At 38.3% G+C, this 18,350-nt stretch overlaps 1 pseudogene; it reads right to left on the reverse strand.

Moving 5' to 3' along the window:
- Positions 1 to 301: 301 nt before the first annotated feature.
- On the reverse strand, positions 302 to 9,082 carry LOC122625737 (annotated as a pseudogene).
- Positions 9,083 to 18,350: the final 9,268 nt, after the last annotated feature.

Below are 18,350 nucleotides of genomic sequence, written 5' to 3' on the forward strand. Positions count from 1 at the left end.
ACCCTTCAGTACCAGTCCCTAAGAATTCCCTAAGGAATCCCTAGGGAGTCCCCATGACTCCTAGAGGAATCCTTGGGGAAGTCTCCATACAAATCTGCCGGGAATTTCCATACAACAGGCGTTCGTGGCGAGGAATTCGAAGTTCCCGAGGAAATCCTCTGGAATTCCTCAGGTATTCCTCGGGAATATCGAAAAATAAGCAAGGATTTTTCCCGAGGAATTCCCCAGGAATTCCCGAGTAATTCCCGAGGATTTTCCCAAGGAATTCCTCGAGAATATCGAAAAATAAGCAAGGGGTTTTTTCCTTTTTTTCGTTTGCATTATTTTTAACACATGCCAGTGCGTGGGCCAAGGCCTTCTCTCCTGGCTGCTGGCCTTCTAATGTGCTTATGCTATCTGTAACGAAAAGTATTTTTATAATAATATTATTAGATTATAGCAAAATAACAAATATACATACCAATCAGAACGGAAAAGAATTTGGGATATGCTTTTAATGACTTTTTCCCGTTTAGGCCGCTTATGTTGTAGGCGCACAACAGCGTTTTTGACAATACGCCCTTTATTGCTTTTAAATTGTTGCTTTTTAAAATTTTTGTTATTGCTTCCATCTGAAAGAAAAAAATAAAAACACAGAATGAATTTTACGATCTCTTAGACCATATATATTTTACTTACGTACTTGGGACCCTGAGCTTATGGTCTGCTCTAAAGCCACCAGGTCTTCTTCCGATGTGACTGGGAACGCCACATCCACAGCCACATTCTTCGCCTTCCCCTTTACGAAAATCTCCAACAAGGCCGTCATCCTCGCCAGCTGCTTCGTGTTCTCCGCCAGCTGCTTCGTGTTGGCCTCCAACGCCGTCTCCAATGACCGAACCCTTTGGCTGATCTCGGCCAGTTTATAGTCGGGGGTTGCCGGGTTTCCATTACCAGATCATCCTCTATTAAATAGAAATTGTACTGATATAAAAATGACTGCAATAACACTTACCCTCAAGGGAGAAAACAAATTGGGTGAGTTTTTGGCTAGTTGTCGGCTCTTCAGACATCTTAAAAGAACTATAAAAAATGATATTGTATTTTATCTGTTTTTCTTGTTATACTTTAATTAAATACGTTTTTTTTTCTTCGGTCATCGAACCGAGGCAGGTGAATCTTCTAAAGATACCTAAAACGCCGTCGTTTAAGGTATGCCCGATTCATATTGAACATGAGAGTACGCTATAGTCGAGTTCCCCGACTATCTGATACCCGTTACTCAGCTAGTGGAAGTGCGAAGGAGAGTCTACAGCACTGACAGTTTTTGGCGATTTGTGGGCGTTAAAGTGGGCGTGGCAAAAAGTTTTTTAGCAAATCGATAGAAATATAGAAGGCTAATACAAAAATGAAAAAATATCAAAACATTTTTCAAAAGTGTGGGCGTGGCAGATTTGTGAGGTTTGTCGGCGTTAGAGTGGGCGTGGCAAAAAGTTTTTTGGCAAATGGATAGAAATTTACAAGACTAATACAAAAATGGAAAAATGTCAAAACATTTTTTAAAAGTGTGGGCGCGGCAGTTTTGGGCGGTTTGTGGGCGTTAGAGTGGGCGTGGCAACATGAATCGACAAACTTGCGCTGCGTCTTTGCCTCTGGAGTCTGTATGCTGAATCTCACGCTTTTATAGTTCCTGAGATCTCGACGTTCATACGGACAGACGGACGGACGGACAGACGGACGGACAGACGGACGGACAGACGGACGGACAGACGGACATGGCCAGATCGACTAGGGTATTGATCCTGATCAAGAATATATATACTTTATATGGTTGCAAACGCTTCCTTCTGCCTGTTACATACTTTTCAACGAATCTAGTATACCCTTTTACTCTACGAGTAACGGGTATAATAATACGCCTACGGACTAAACACCTCCAAAATAAAATTTAAATAAAATTAACAAAGGGATAATGTAAACCCTACGAAAAATGTATAAATGGAACTAGCACTATTTTGCTCTTATATGGCATCGCTATCGCTTTCCTAACCATATTAGTAACCTTAAGTCTTTCTAAATCGAGTGTCATATTCCCACTTGTTAAGCAAATACCTAGAGCTAAAGAGGATACAGGCGCATTATAAAAGCTAGGAATATTTAAAATTCTCCTACCTATAATAAAAATACCTTCTGCATCCTGTTCAAAATAATCTACTTCAATCGGGATGTGTTCTAGTACATAACAATAACTATCTGGCCTTTTATTCTTAAGCGTAGATCCCTTCAACTTCAAAACACTACCTTCCAACATCACTGAATCATTATCTACTCTAATTCCACCATCCTCAACAATCTTCCTATAAATTTGTTGTAAGATTTGAGTCGGCTTTCGGACAAATCTCTTAAGAGTTTGTAAATAGTTCTTGAAATCGTAAGAACAGCCTGAAACCGGATCTCCTATTTGCTTAATCGTCTCTTTTACATGAAGTAAACCGTGAACATTGTATGAAACACTACTTTCTCCATAAATAATTAGAAAATTGTTCACAAATGAATCCAACATTTGCTGGGCATTATTTATGTTCGACTCTCGTTGCAAGTGTGAGGAAAACAGTCTGTAAGCACAGTGCAGCAAAAGGAATGAGTAATACTGGTCATCATTAATTGTATCTTTAAGAGCTACAATACCAGTGTATAACAAAAATTGTCTAAACTCTGTGGCTTTCCAATGCGGCAATTCAGCCAATGTTCTTGGTTTTCGAGCAAACTCTTGCGGGACGCAGCTCTTCATCGATAGCAAACATTGGGATATTAGCTGTTTCCTTGGTTTGGAAACCCTACATTCTTGCTCTATTTTATTTTCCACAAATCTTTTTTCAAAATTTTCGCATGACACCCAAATCAATAAGGTGCATGCAATCTAAAGGGACTTGAGTTACCATTAGAACCCCAAGTTTTTCTAAAGCGGACTGAACAGTTTAATATTCTACTTAATGGTGGTTACGATATGTCCTTTGCCTAAAGTTTTCATCTGTAATTAATTCACCACGTTCAGTGCTAAATGTCAATACAGAATCTACTTTTCGTCCTACCTGGGTACATTTGCTGCAACCATGGCTAGACGTATGTCCAGGCGTGCCAGGCCACGCGAGCATTTATTCTCGAGCAGAAGCATCACAAACTATGGCTCTAATTTCCAAACCAATTTTTTTATTAGAGATTGTCAAACCATTTTTAATAATTTCGGAAGTTTCGGACACAAATTTGAATAAAAACTCTTCGCAATTAAATGGCGTATTATGTCCCATAAAAACTCCAATTGGCCGCCCCCATGGATATTATTTATTCTTAGAAGAATGGGCCATAAGTGTGCTCTAGAACTCTTAAAAATTGGAAGTCCGTCAATGTTTATATCGATGATCAGTACGTCCGGCAATTGGGGAAACACTGATAGTTTATTTAATTGTTTTGCTAAACCGATATGTAAATAGGAGCCGCCCGCTACTTTACTTATATCGGGTTTATCAAAACAATTAAATTTATAAAAGGGCTTAATTTTTAACTTATGAGCATTTAAAATCTCAATAAGTTCTATGGCACATGTTCGTGTTGGCTTATGCTTTAAATACCAATTTTTTAACTGTGTATTTAAGTCAGAGCTATCACGAACATGTGAATCTAAGCTACCTACATCAAAACTACTAGCTCCTATCTCATCTTCCCCCATAAGTGGCTCCAAATATTCCCTATTTACTGTTGCGCTAGGCCCTGCTACTTCACCTATACCCTCGCTTTCGATTTGATTGGGCCTTTCTAGAGCACTTCGCCTCATAATATTTTTCCTTTCCTTAGCTGCTAATTTATTAATATATCTAGAGCCAACCATTTTCTTCCTTTGCTAATTTTAATGAGGACAAAAGAATTACTTTATTTTAACGTATTTAATTAAGTGTTATTTATTTATTATTTTTATTTATTTATTATTTTTATATTATTTAATTTATTAGTAGCTTTATCATAAAATAATCATTAATAAATAATAATAATTACCACCGAAGAAGTCCACAGCAAAAAGCGATTTTTTCAACAAATATTTATATTGTGTGACTGGCTTTTTGTTGTGGATTTTTTCGCGCGATTAATCAAAATTAAAATTTGTATGCTACTCTATTTGTATGCCAAAATAAAAATTGAGGCGCATGAAAACTTATCTTTAAAAAAAAAGCGCGGCCCATTATTAACTTTCATTTCGACTTGGGCGTGGTATATTTTATAATGAATATAAAATTAACATAACAATTGCATTCCATAGTTTTTTTTCTGTGCACATTCTTTTAGCACTTCACATTTCTTGCGCTTAACATATTATGTACTTTTCGCAAAATCATGCACTTTGGAATGCAATTAGCTATGCTAACTTATCAACACGAATCACTTTACTTACCGGATTTATATTTTTGAATTGATTGAATTAATTGAATTTTTTCACAAACACGACGTGTCACTTTCACAATTAATTGCAAATGCAAAAGAAAAGGGGTGACGGAAAACGAAACCGAAAATTCTGACAGGCGCGTGCCAGGGTATTTCCGACCATAATGATCCCGTGTAATTAGAATTACATAAAGAAATTATTAAAAACGGACGCACTTGTTTAATTGTTTAATTTCTTAAAAATCTTAAAATCCTTAAATCAACAAATATAAATTAAATATACACTTAAAACAATATAAATATTCCACCAATTGTTAGATCGGTATTTAGAAGCTATACATTGCGTTTTTTCTCGACTCTGATTTTGTCTCCTCTCATCTCTCACTCTCATTTTCGGTCACTGCTCCGAACTACTTCGAAAAAAAGCCAACAAATATGAACTGCGGGCAGAGGCAGAGCCACGACAGAATTCGGCTTGACTTTGGTGTTTGAAACTTTGCTAGAAAAAGCCTGTGAGATTTGTTTTTGTTTTTCGAACTCTGGCGAGGAAAAATACGGGAAAGGAATTTTGGTACTGAAGGGTATATTAAGAACTTACTATCAAATTAAGCCCATCTATATAAAAAAAAAAATTTTTTTCAAAATGATGTCAGAAAAGACTATTCAATTCCTTAAGAAGCAGTCCGAAATTATTTTGGAAATTAGAAAGTTGGAAGTAAAACCAACATTAACAGATGTAGAAATTCTAAATTTAAATGAGCTTCAAAAATGTTTCATTGCTAATCATAGCAATTTGTTGAAAATTAGAAAATTAGTTTTAGAAAAATGCCACCTAACAAGCTTATTAATAAAAAATGCTCATACGGAAACATTGCATGGAGGGATAAACCTTATGCGAAACTATAGCCAAAGAAAGTATTGGATTTTCGGGTCGAAAAATTCGTTGAAAAAGTATTTAAGAGAATGTGTAAAGTGTGCAAGGTATAAACAAAATACAGCTCAGCAAATAATGGGTAACTTGCCAAAATATAGAGTGACGATGGCATTCCCGTTTCTTAATACTGGAATAGATTACGCAGGTCTTTATTATGTTAAATGTTCAAAAAATCGTGGCCAAAAAACATTTAAAGGATACGTTGCCGTATTCGTTTGCATGGCCACCAAAGCCATACACTTATAAATGGTAAGCGATCTAACTTCTGACGCATTTTTAGCAGCACTCAGAAGATTTATTGCTAGACGGGGAAAATGTTCCAATATCTATTCAGACAACGGAACAAATTTTGTAGGAGCTGCAAAAAAATTAGATCAAGAGTTATTTAATGCAATACAAGAAAATATAACGATTGCAGCGCAGCTTGAAAAGGATTGGCATTTTATTCCCCCGGCAGGACCACACTTCGGAGGTATTTGGGAAGCTGGGGTTAAGTCAATGAAATACCATTTAAAGCGTATAATCGGCGACACTATTTTGACTTACGAAGAAATGTCAACTCTTTTATGTCAAATAGAAGCATGCTTGAATTCAAGGCCATTATACACTATAGTTAGTGAGATGGATCAAAAAGAGGTTTTAACACCAGGTCATTTTTTAATTGGAAGACCGCCTTTAGAAATAGTCGAACCAATGGAAGATGAAAAAAATCGGAAATTTGGATAGGTGGAGACTTATCCAAAAAATGAGGAAAGATTTCTTGGTTAAGTGGAAAAGTGAATATTTTCATACGCTCCAGCAAAGGAATAAATTAAAAAAGGAAATTCCTAATATAGAAGAAGGGCAAATAGTTTTATTAAAGGATGAGAATTGTCATCCTGCAAGATGGCCTTTAGGAAAGGTGGAAAAGGTCCTTAAGGGGAATGATGATAAGGTCCGGGTGGCTAAAGTAAAGATTCAGGAAGGATATATCACTAGACCCATTACTAAAATTTGTCTCTTGGAAGGAATAAAGTCTGTTGACAAAAATGAGGCTGACCAGGAGCCAAAAAGGCGAACTAGAGCGACATTGGGAATGTTCAAGATCGGAATCATCATGGCAATGCTGTTGTTTGTGTTAAGCTGTCAAGTTTCTAGCGCATTACCTAAAGATTTAGCACCAAGATATTCTATAGACAAAATAAATAAAACCTCAGCAATATATCTAGACCCGCTGGGAGATGTTGAGATTGTGAGTACTTCTTGGAATTTGGTTATCTATTATAAAATGGATCCATATTTAAAAATGATAACAAAGGGTAATGCGCTTATACGAAATATGAGGAAAGTTTGCGAAAGACTTCATAGCTTTGAAGAGCATTGTAGTCTAGTTTTAGATAATATGCAAAGTCAGTTATCGGAACTTGAAGAGAACAATAAATTGTTTATGATGCAGTCTAGATCTAGAAGCAAGCGTGCTCCTTTCGAATTTATGGGTTCCTTGTATCATATTTTATTTGGTATAATGGATGAAGATGATAGAGAGCAATTAGAAGAAAATATGAAGAATTTGTTAGATAACCATAACAACCTTGATAAACTAATTCAAAAACAAACATCTGTGGTTGATTCAACTTCTAATCTATTAAAGAGAACAACAGAAGATGTTAACTCAAATTTTAGAAGTATGCAAATAAGAATTGAGAACATGACAGAAGTTCTTAAAGAAAATTATTATGTTTATAAGGAATCAATAAAATTCTTTATGGTTACGAAACAGCTACGCTCATTGATTGAAGAAGGCTAAAAAATTCAAGCAGGTATTAAAAGCCTGTTGATTGATAATAATCACGGTAGGCTAAATACAAATATTCTCAGGCCAAATCAGCTTAAAAAAGAAATTGCCAAAATTCAGCAGAGTCTTTCGGAGAACCTAGATATTCCAGGAATACGGTCGGGTACGGAACTTAAGGAGGTGTATACACTGTTAACAGCCAGGGGTTTATTCATCGACGATAAATTGATCATTAGTGCCTCTGTTTAGCAGGCATCCATCCAAATTGTTCAGGCTTATTCCGGTGCCAATTCGAAATGAAGATCGGATAATAATGGTGCATACAACGTCCGAATATTTAATTTATAATTTTGAGATAGACTTCTATCAAATAATGACGGAAGCCACCTTAAATCAATGTCAGAAATGGCAACTAAATAAGAGAATATGCAAAGGAAGTTGGCCCTGGAATTCTGCCAATGATAATGCATGTGAGATTCAGCCTCTAAAGCCAAATAAAGCGGCGAACTGCATCTATAAAACAGTAGTCGACTCTAAAAGTTACTGGGTAGAGTTAGAAAAGAAAAGTAGTTGGTTGTTTAAGGTTCCTGTGAATTCAAAAGTCCGTCTGAAATGTACTGGCTCTCAAATTGAATTGTTTGATTTGCCTCAGTAAGAAGTTTTAAGCATTGCGCCGTTCATAAATGAACGTATATCAAATAAATACAGTCCACTACTGTTATAAATGCAACTAATATACAAATGTACATCTCAGCTTTGCTGGCCCTTTGGCAGAATGTTCACACATGAACACGAATATATTTAAAGACTTACAATTTTGGGCTCCGTTCATATCTTATGTAAATGAATCGAGAGCGATAATTTATATTTAGGATTTTGTTATCTAAGGCGACATGGGTGCAGTGCTCAAAAACATGTAATCTAAGTGCACACTACATGAGTCAGTCACTTGAGATCGTTCCCCGCCTCCTAAAAAAGTCCCTTAGTGGGAGACCACAGATAAGGTCCTCGCCGCTCAAGATAGGCAGATGTGCCGGAGCGTCGGACCTCGATAAAGCGGGGACTATTTATTCAGGCCTTTGCGTAGGCCATTTACTTTAATATGCGATTCTCATGTCACCTATTTAAACCGAAGATAGTTCCAAATAAAATTAGTTTCTTACAAAAACTCAACGAGTAAAGTCTTATCATTTGGGATCTTTACATTATTAGTTTTATTTGTAATATGGCTTCTGACAAAAGCGGCAGGTGACCTCGTGGAATCGAGACGTGCATGGATTTTTGTTTCCGGGGTGTTGGCGGTAGAAATCGACTCCGTATCCACACGTATAGCAAATCATATCGTGCAAAGAGTTTTTGCACTCAGGCGCTGTTCTGTTGGACTCGCGGCTGTCTTCCGGTCTGCGTTGGAATTCTTCCACAAGGGCACCATCGGGAATACGTCCTTTTCTCTCTGAGCGTTGGATCTCATTTACATGTCTACCTAGCATCGGTTTCCCATGGTTTCTTAACCACCGATCCACTCTGAGCCCCTCCGTTTTAAGCTCTGCCAGTGACCATATTGGGGACGTCAACAGTAACCCACCCATTTGGGAGTTCAGGTTATCCTTCAAAAGTTCTACATATTCACCCTCGGCGATCTTGTGTTTTAACTTAAAGTGTAAGTTGTGCATGTCGGCGACATAATCGCTGAAGGACTCGTTATACCCTTGTTTCCTCTCCATTAATTCTTTGATCTTCATTAGGTCACTTCCAGTTGTAGAAAAAGCGCTTTTCCTTTCCCTGGTAAGCGAATAGTAATCAAAATCGTAATCCTCGGCTCGATCCTTCATGAGTTGCCAATACCACTTGCTGGCTGCACCGATCAGCAGACTATGAAATTCTCTGAACACTTGCTGACGGCTTATGCCATATAATTCTTGTAGTCTTTCCACACGGAATAAAAAACTTTCAACGGTCATACTGCGGCTTGTTCCGTCAAATTTCAAGTTCCATTTATCTAGCCGAACACACTTTTGTGCTGGTGATTGAAACGTTAGACTATGATCTAACTCGGGGTGCAGTTAGTGGCTGGTCTCTGCTCGGCTGGTCTCCGGTATCTGCTGTGGAGTGGCCGTTCGTCTGGGCTCCCTTAACCGATGCATTTGGCTGTTAAAACATTCTTGCGACACTTGTTCTGGTGTTGGGGTATCTTGATGTCTTAAAAAGCTATCTGTGGGGTTTCTGGGTAGTCCAGGTGGTGGGGCCATTCTTGGTTGTTCGGAAAAGGTTTGGGTGGCTTGTAACTCAGCCACTTTCTTCTTCAATGCGTTTACTTGAGCGATCATCTCCAATTCCGCATCTCTACTCTGCTTCACTAAATCCATTAGTTCTCTTTCCCGCCTATCGGCCATCTCCGAACGGTCTTCGGAACATTCATGGTACCTTGGCAACATGCTGGAGCGTCCTCTAGGCGGTCCTAGCGGTGAATCCATTCCTCCGGCTGCTTCATCCATCGCGCTTTCAATCTGTTCGGACAAGTGTCCTACCTCTTCCGGCTGGTTCTCGAAGTTTTGAAGACTCTCTTGATTTAGTGCCTCATATAGTCGGGGGTGTCTCCCGCACTTGCACTTCGTGGTGCACGACCCTCTTCTTGTGTTCGCGATTGGCTTACTCTCCCGGTAAAAACACTCTCTCCCGGGTTGAAACAACACTTTCTTTTTTGCCCCCCTCATTTACGTATTTGGATTGCTCTATTTGATACTTGTTTTTTTTTCTGTGTTCTGCTTGGTATACAGCTAAATATATTACACGATCTACCGTGAAAGTTTCTGACTACAACTGTTAATATAAGATAGGTAAGCTGGGGTGCTGTTACGCCATTAATAAGTCTCTCCTCCTCCTCAAATACCGTCCGGTATTTAAGCCCCAAAAAAAAACTACCCGGAGATGTTGGTCGATGCCCTGACATGGCCAACATGCCTCCGTCTTCCACTGCTTAGGGAACTTTTACTAGGTTTCGTACGTGAACTGGCCCGCCTTTTCCTGGGGAGCTTTTACTATGGTTATGTACGTGGACTGGTCCTCCTTTTTCCTGGTGAGCTTTTACGATGGTTCCATATGTGAACTGGCCCACCTTTTCCTGGGGAGCTTTTACTATGGTTCCACATGTGGACTGTCCCATTTTTTCCAGGGGAGTTTTTACTTGGTTCCATATGTGAGCTGGCCCACCTTCTCACGGAGAGCTTTTACAATGGCTCCATATGCGAACTGGTCCACCTAAGACAGTGTATGTCCGAAAACCTCTCCCGCCAGTCGTCGGAAAATCAGGCTGTTTGACCGATATTTACGGACTCCACAACCTGCTGCTATTTGACCGTTACGTTCGGACTCCACAACAGTTTTCCTATTTCCCTGGCCACGAGCCTCACTGATTCCACGACTACAAACGTCGCTCTGAGGGCTCTTGTTTTTGCATAAATAAAACGAGGCGGATACTCATCGCTGAAAAGTAATTTTTATAAATTTAAAACAATATGGAACACAAAATATTTAACTCCTATTAATGAAATAAATTGCCTAGAAGAGGTTAACAATAAGATATTTTTTCTTTAAACCTGACATAAATATACTTATATTAACTAATGGTGTAAAAATAAAATGAGCACGGGAATGTATGTATATATATGAATATAAAAAAACTTGGGAACATGGTTCCGTCAAACTTACCCCATTTTAATCCGGAGCGATAAGATCTCGACTCGTTGGATCCTGGGTGTTGCTATATATATAGTGATGGAGTTATACATACATATACTTTCGTGCACCAATTAATTGTAACCGAAAAATAATAAGATATACACAAATACAAAATAAACAAGAGAGAACGTTATAGTCGAGTTCCCCGACTATCTGATACCCGTTACTCAGCTAGTGGAAGTGCGAAGGAGAGTCTTCAACACTGACAGTTTTTGGCGGTTTGTGGGCGTTAGAGTGGGCGTGGCAAAAAGTTTTTTGGCAAATCGATAGAAATTTACAAGACTAATACAAAAATGAAAGAATATCAAAACATTTTTTAAAAGTGTGGGCGTGGCAGTTTTGGGCGGTTTGTGGGCGTTAGAGTGGGCGTGGCAAACTTGCGCTGCGTCTATGTCTCTGGAGTCTGTATGCTTAGTCTTAACTTTCTACCTTTTGTAGTTCCTGAGATCTCGACGTTCATACGGACGGACAGACAGACGGACAGACAGACGGACAGACGGACGGACAGACGGACATGGCCAGATCGACTCGGCTATTGATCCTGATCAAGAATATATATACTTTATATGGTCGGAAACGCTTCCTTCTGCCTGTTACATACTTTTCAACGAATCTAGTATACCCTTTTACTCTACGAGTAACGGGTATAAAAAAATTCCCTAAGTGGATTATGCATATATATAAAAGTATGAATGAGCTGGGTTTCTGTTCTTTTGTAGCACGCTTTGGCTGCTATTCGGCTCTCAGGTTTCTTGGAGCGAGCACTTGCTGTTGTTTGTTTTTTGCTGATGTTCACATTAACGGCCATGTACCGGTTCACTTGTTCTTTTAATTGTTTTGCCGTTAGTATTTTTAATTAAGCACTTTGTGGGACACCGGATGCAATCCTGTCCAGGACATGGTGATGGTCCCTCCTCCGCTGTACGGATCTCATGTACATTTTTACGATCTTTAACAGGGCCAGGAAGATCAGTATAGCAGCGATGAATTCCAGGGTATGTTGTACTCCTTCTATTTCCTGTTTGTGGTCGACAACCTCCACGGTGTTTATCACATTTGCTGTGTTGTCGGAGGCCTTAGACTCATTGCCGCCCATCCTGAGAGTTTCGTGGAACTATGGTCTTCCTTAAAAGTGTGTTCCTTGTTAGTCCTGTTATTTCCTTGAAAGGATGCTAGTGTCTTTTCCAGTAGTATGACCTTCTTCTACTTTGAAAACAATCAGCCGTGATAAGCAGTAAAATGCCGAATAGGATTATGATCGTGCTTCTATTGAAGATGGTGTCAATCTTGAGCTTACGCAATAGCTTGATGTTGTTGACATGCAGGTTCTCCAATCTTTGTAGAGAAACTATTTTGATTCTCTCTGTCTCCTCCGGTGTTAATTATATGATGGCCTCGTCAATGTCACCTCGGTGTTGCTGTATTCCATATTGTTTATCTTTAGAGTCTCGTTGAAGAATTTTACCACATATGAGCCCATCAAATGCTTTATTTCATTGCTTCACCTCAGCGTGCCATTAAAGTTGTTAAGCATTAATATTCTATCGTCAACCGATCGATCTGCATTACCAAATCCGCACTGCGACTATTGTCCTATCAAAAGCCTAGGCATACATAATGTCTTACTTAGGTCCACGATTTTTTTATTACAAATCTTAATATTATTAAAAGTTTTTTATTTTTCCAAACATTTTGCAAGTTTTGTATTATTGTATTATTTCTTACAATTGGCTTGATTAAAATGTTTTCGTATTCCTTATTCTCTAAATTTGAAATTTTTTTACATATAAAAGTGTCGTTCTATTATGTAAGACTGAAGCGTCCGAAAAACTTAGCGTTTCGTCTATGGATAACGACGATAAATTCCCATTTTCAAAAATTTTGTTTACCTCGAGAACTTTATTTTCTCCTAATAGAAATTTATTTATTACGTTAATTTTCGTCCATTGAATGGCATACTTTATATTTATTATTTCTTCTTCGATGAGCCTAACTTGGTTTTGAAGATTAAGTGTTATCTCTTCCGAAAAGTGATAATTTTTTCTAATAAAATTAGTTATGGAATTAGTGCACTTGATTACTACCTGTTTATTATTGTTATCTATTATCTCGTTAACGTTGTTTTCTAAGGATGTAAAGTTCCATGCGGTGCCCAGTAAATTAATGGCTCTAACGGGTTTACTGTTATGGAAGAGGGAGTTAATGGTGTAGAAAGTGGGGAAAGTTTGATTCATTTCGTGGCTCAGGATATGGTAGTTGTCCGTAGTTTCTAGGCTATTTTCGATGTGTCCAGCTAATTTATTTAGTGTGTCTTCGATATTCTTCAGATCAATGACATGTATTAGTCTGGTTGGTGATGTTCTTATTTACCTATTCCCTTATGGATCGTTGCCGTTTGTACGTCCTTATAGTTCGTAATTTCTATGGTTGCTTTTGCTCCGGTCAGAGTCAGTATTCTGCAAAAAAAAGGTGTCATTTTTTAATCCGAAGCTTAGCTTTAAGATAAGGCCATAAAACTGCACTTTGGTGCATTATCTGGCGGAAACAAAAAGCACACCCAGCGTGGTTTACCTTTAGCTTTTTTTCTTAGAGCGATCTTTTCTATTCTGATCGTCAAAGCAAAAATACGTCTTTTGTTAAGAAAATTAGGAAAAGAAAATTTTTTTACATACCCGTGATTGGAAAAATTCCTAAACCAAAGTACAAAATCAAATTTTACCAGTTAATAGTTTAAAAGAAAACCAAAAGCCTTCGTCGCTCACGTAAGTGAAAATATGTTTAAACAAAACCTATGGAAAAGGCTAAATACAAACTTTTCAAAAAAAAAAACTCTAGAGCCTTGGCAGTCTGTGGAGCAGCAGGTTGCAGCGAATATAGCTGTGCAACAATTTAACTCGACGCTGAAAATTGTTCTCCACTCCTACCTAAAAGTAGGCAATCAAGCCCATTCCGCGATTGTCCATCGAAACACCATTACACCTCTGGTCCATTGGAGCACCTTTACCTCTTTTGCCCATAGGAGCACCTTTTGCACCGATTGTTTGTAGGAGCACCTCGGTGCCACAAGAGCACCACTCTGCGCTGCTTGCCCATAGGAGCACCCTTGGCTGCAAGTGCCCGAGGGCTCATGTCAGCTGGGCAAAAGTGACCTAACCTGAAAGTGAAATTTTCTTCGGCTCACGTGGCGATGGCCACCTAGGCATTCGCGGGACCAGTCCAGCACTTATTAATCCATTCTTCTTAATTTAACTCAATTCAACAAAATCAAATGCGACGAGAAAAAGCAAACCAACAAAAAGAAAAATTTAATTAATCGAGCCGCGCCTTGATGTACCTGCATATGCAGAAGGGAATCTAAATCTAACGTATCATAGCAATGAGCTTTTAGGGCAAAGCAAGAGTAGTTAAATTTCAATATAAAACGAATAAATGTTAAATAATTTTTAGTTAGGGAAATTATGCTCAGCTCATGCTATGAAAAATGTTAATATGAAATCTTAAAATTGGCAGCAGAAACAAAACACCAAAAATTCAACTATTTCCCCTGAGCCTGAAGATCGATCTTTCGTCGATGGAATTTTAGCGCGGTGAGTTCGTTCCTTTTATGAACTAATTCTTTTTTCTTTATATTTTGTGCATGCATATTATTAAAAAAAAAATTTTTTTTTTACATGAGCTGCAAAGCTAATCATTCCCTCCACAATTAATACAAACTACAAAAAATGAATACAATGAATTCCATTTACACAAGAAAGTAAAGTAGTATTATTAAAAAAAAAAAAAAACCAATTGATAATGAAGCGTTCAGTTAGCCAAAATATGATAAATTAATTTAATCTTTAAACAAGCATTGAAATGAAATGCTCTTGCTCTATCGTTCCAATACTCGATATACTCTAAATTTAAACTTTTACAACTATACTTAATACACACTCAACATTTATAAAACACATAATTAAAACATTTGCCATAGAAATGAAGTAGTTTAAGCTACCCCCTCATTCAAAATTATTGATGGTTTTTTTAGAGTTCCCTAGGCTTGTCCGATTTTCTTTTTTCGCAGATATTACCGTGATGGATGACGCCCGATGCTCCTCTGCGCCGTTCGGAATCTATGATGAGATAACGTTCTGCTAAGTTATTAGTTTGAACTCATGCTGATGATTCCGCGGTCGTAGGGGCAAAGGGGTCACCAGAGCCATGCTCTCAGGTGGGTGACCATAGGTAGGGTGGGCACTTGCGACCACAATAATACCCGTGGCTTCGCTTTCACCAATTTCTCTTGTCCGTTTGCCGATCTTCTATCATCTTCTTCTTCTATTACTACTTTTACTTTTGAATCCTTTTATAAGCTCTCTCGGTTCTCTTAACTAGCTTGTTTATGTCGCAGCGAGTTCATTCTGATCTTAGTTATGATAATTTAGTGTAGCTGGTATGAGATCTGTGCAAGCAAGACCTCCCCCCAAAGCTGACGAGCTAGAGCCGGAAAATTAAAACGTGCCCCGCCAGTACAGATCGTCCGTAAAACACATACCGTTGCACGTTACAGATCTTTGAGCATAAAAATTATTGAGGCTGAATTGAGAGCTTTTTCGTTGTCCATCACAACGTACTTGGGAACGCCGTAATAAAAGACAAGGTCTCTTAATGGGAGTCGAATGTCTTCCACCGCTTTAGATTTAATTATTCGAGCTTGAGGCAATTTGGAAAATTTGTCAATTGCAGTCAACACTAGCATCTTCTCGGTGGAGTCGATGTCGATTTGGATAATATGACCTGCGAAAGTCGGAAGCGGTGTCTGTTTTAATTCCGGGCTTGGCGGATGTCTGTCGTATTTTCCCTCTTTGCGAATTCTGTATTGCCCAACTGTCGTGTCTATCTTCCTCTTCATTTTTGGAAAATAAAATCCTTCGGACAGCTGAAGGTTATTTTCATGTGAACCCCTATGACCTCTATTATGAACTTTTAAGATATCCTCAACTTGGTCGGTCTAGTTTGTCAAATCTGTTGCCTTTGATTGTGTGAAACGAATTTTATACCTCTTAAAATGGACTGGGTATATTTCTTGAATTTTACCCATAATTGGTTCTGAGGTTTGTATGCCATTAATGACAGATTGGTTGAGATATGTCTTGAGTTTTATTAATTCGTCTTTGTCTTATTGTTCCCTGTGAATCTCGTGCCTATGGAAAGTAGGGAAGAGGATACTAAACTTGTAGTGGTCGGACTTCGAAGTAAAGAACAAAATTTGGTTTTTAAATACGTTAATGGCGACTTCCATGCTAGGAATTATATCATGAGTTGAACTCTCGGCACTATGCTGGGTTGAAGTTACTAAATTGATCTGGTTAGGGGGGCTCGTGACAGTGCTACTGCGTTCGCTTTTCCAGGTATATATTCCCACTCGTACTCGTATTCTTCCAAAGTCGCCTTCCACCTTTTGATTCTTGCAATTCCAATTAGTTAAGGAATAGGTCAAGGGTTGGTGGTCGGTATAGATCTTGACCTTATACCTTGCTAGTTCCTAAGAATCTTCAATCCCCATGCTATGGCCAGCATTTCCTTCCCGTTGGCCGCATAGTTTCCTCCGTTCTTGTCAATGTCCTGGACAAGATGGATATGAATATGGATATGGATATGGATACGCTCCCAAAGCGTAATTGGAGGCATCGGTTGTTGATTGAAATACCTTCTTTTAGTTTTCTGAAAGCTTGCAAAGCTTCTTCATCAAGTTCTATTGCCTTGGATTGATTTTTGGACACACGTCCACCTTCCCCTCTTAAAAGTGAAGTCAGGGGCTTAGCCAGTCTAGCGTAGTCCCTTATGAACCGCCTGTAATATCCGGATAACCCAAGGAAATATCTTAATTCCTTCAAAGTTTTTGGGTTTACAAATTCGGCTATTGCTGTGATTTTAGCTGTATTGGCTTCAATTCCATTATCACAGATTATTCCACCCTGTATTTTAAAAACTCGCGCTTGTCCAGCTTGTTCAGAAACGGCTGTCTTCTCGATATCGCACGCTCTCAGCAGTATTTGGTGGAAACTACTTTTAAGATCGAGTACAAAAAACAGTTTATTGTTTCCGAGTTGCTGGAGTACTTCATTGATTTCAGGTATGGGGTATTTATCCGCAATAGTTACTTTATGCAACTTACGTACATCACGTTTATCTGGATAATGCAGAGTCAGACATCTGGATATGGAGGACCAATCCCACGGCACATTATAAGATTCTAGTACCGCGTCTGCTTGACCTATTACTTTATTTCTTATGGTATGCAGGATACCGAAATATTTGGGGCTGCCGCTAATTGCCTCGTAGGCCTTAAATACTCTCTCCACGACGCACAGTGGGCCAGGCTGCCCAGCTAGCGGAACTTTAGTAATAACTCAAGTAAACAAAAACAGATTTGACTGAAAATTTATATTTTGGACTTTTGATAAATTTATTATATATTTCTCATCAGAAATTAATCAGAATCGGATGAATCTGATTTATTTAAATTGTTTTCGAAAGCCCAGCCACGGTTTTATCAAAATTGAATTTCTTACAACTAGTGTTAGAAGTTTTCGACATAGCCGTTATATACGGATCCGATGAAACAAGTAAGCCGTTCATAACATCCTCCATTGTATTACTCCTTTTGTCCTTACGGGAATCGTCTAGTCGACACTGCAACACTGTTGATGATGTCTGCTCCGTGTATTAAAACATTGTGCACAGATAGGCTGGAGCTTGCTGCCACCATTAATTCATCACATGTTTCCTTCACAAGATTAGACACTTTTCTGGCTTGAGCCTTGGTGCACAGGTCACCAAAATCCTTCTTGCGGCGACCCAGATCTGAATTTGATGGTACATTGTATATTAATAGTGGCTCATCTAGAAATTTCTGTTTTTTTCTCGAAATAAGTTATGTTGTAATGACATTATTTAAATTTTTCTGTAAGTCGGCTCATAAAACTAGTTAATTTTCTAGTAATACTTTCAGATTCCATTTCAGAAAGCTGGCGGTTCTTTAAAATTGTACCAAATACCAATTCTTTTAAAACGATAGCTCTCTTTGCGGGATCATTTTCGCTAAACCGTGCTTTTGGGATGACATTTCACCTAAAAAGTGCCACAGACTTTAAATTTTGTCGAAGTTGGATATAATTCTGGACATATTAACGACCCAAAGACTCACACGACACATAATTGCTAAAATCAGCTTAAACAAGTATCAAGCATAATGCCATACCTGGTAAAATAACAAACTTCAAACACTTTTTTTTTACTAAACATAAAAGTACGGGTCGCAAACACAATGTTTTATTTAGAACATACCTTTTCCTAAAGTTAACAGAAGTTGTTGAATCAATTTGCTTTACTTTGTTTCAATTAAAAGTTAATCAATAAACACGAAACTATACGCCAAATATTTGCAGACCACCTGCTGAAACATGTTCACTTTGAAAGCTCACAGCTGATGATGTAAACAAACAAAAA

The sequence above is a fragment of the Drosophila teissieri genome, unplaced genomic scaffold (assembly GCF_016746235.2).
Source record: "Drosophila teissieri strain GT53w unplaced genomic scaffold, Prin_Dtei_1.1 Segkk5_quiver_pilon_scaf, whole genome shotgun sequence".
Classification (NCBI taxonomy): Eukaryota; Metazoa; Arthropoda; class Insecta; order Diptera; family Drosophilidae; genus Drosophila; species Drosophila teissieri.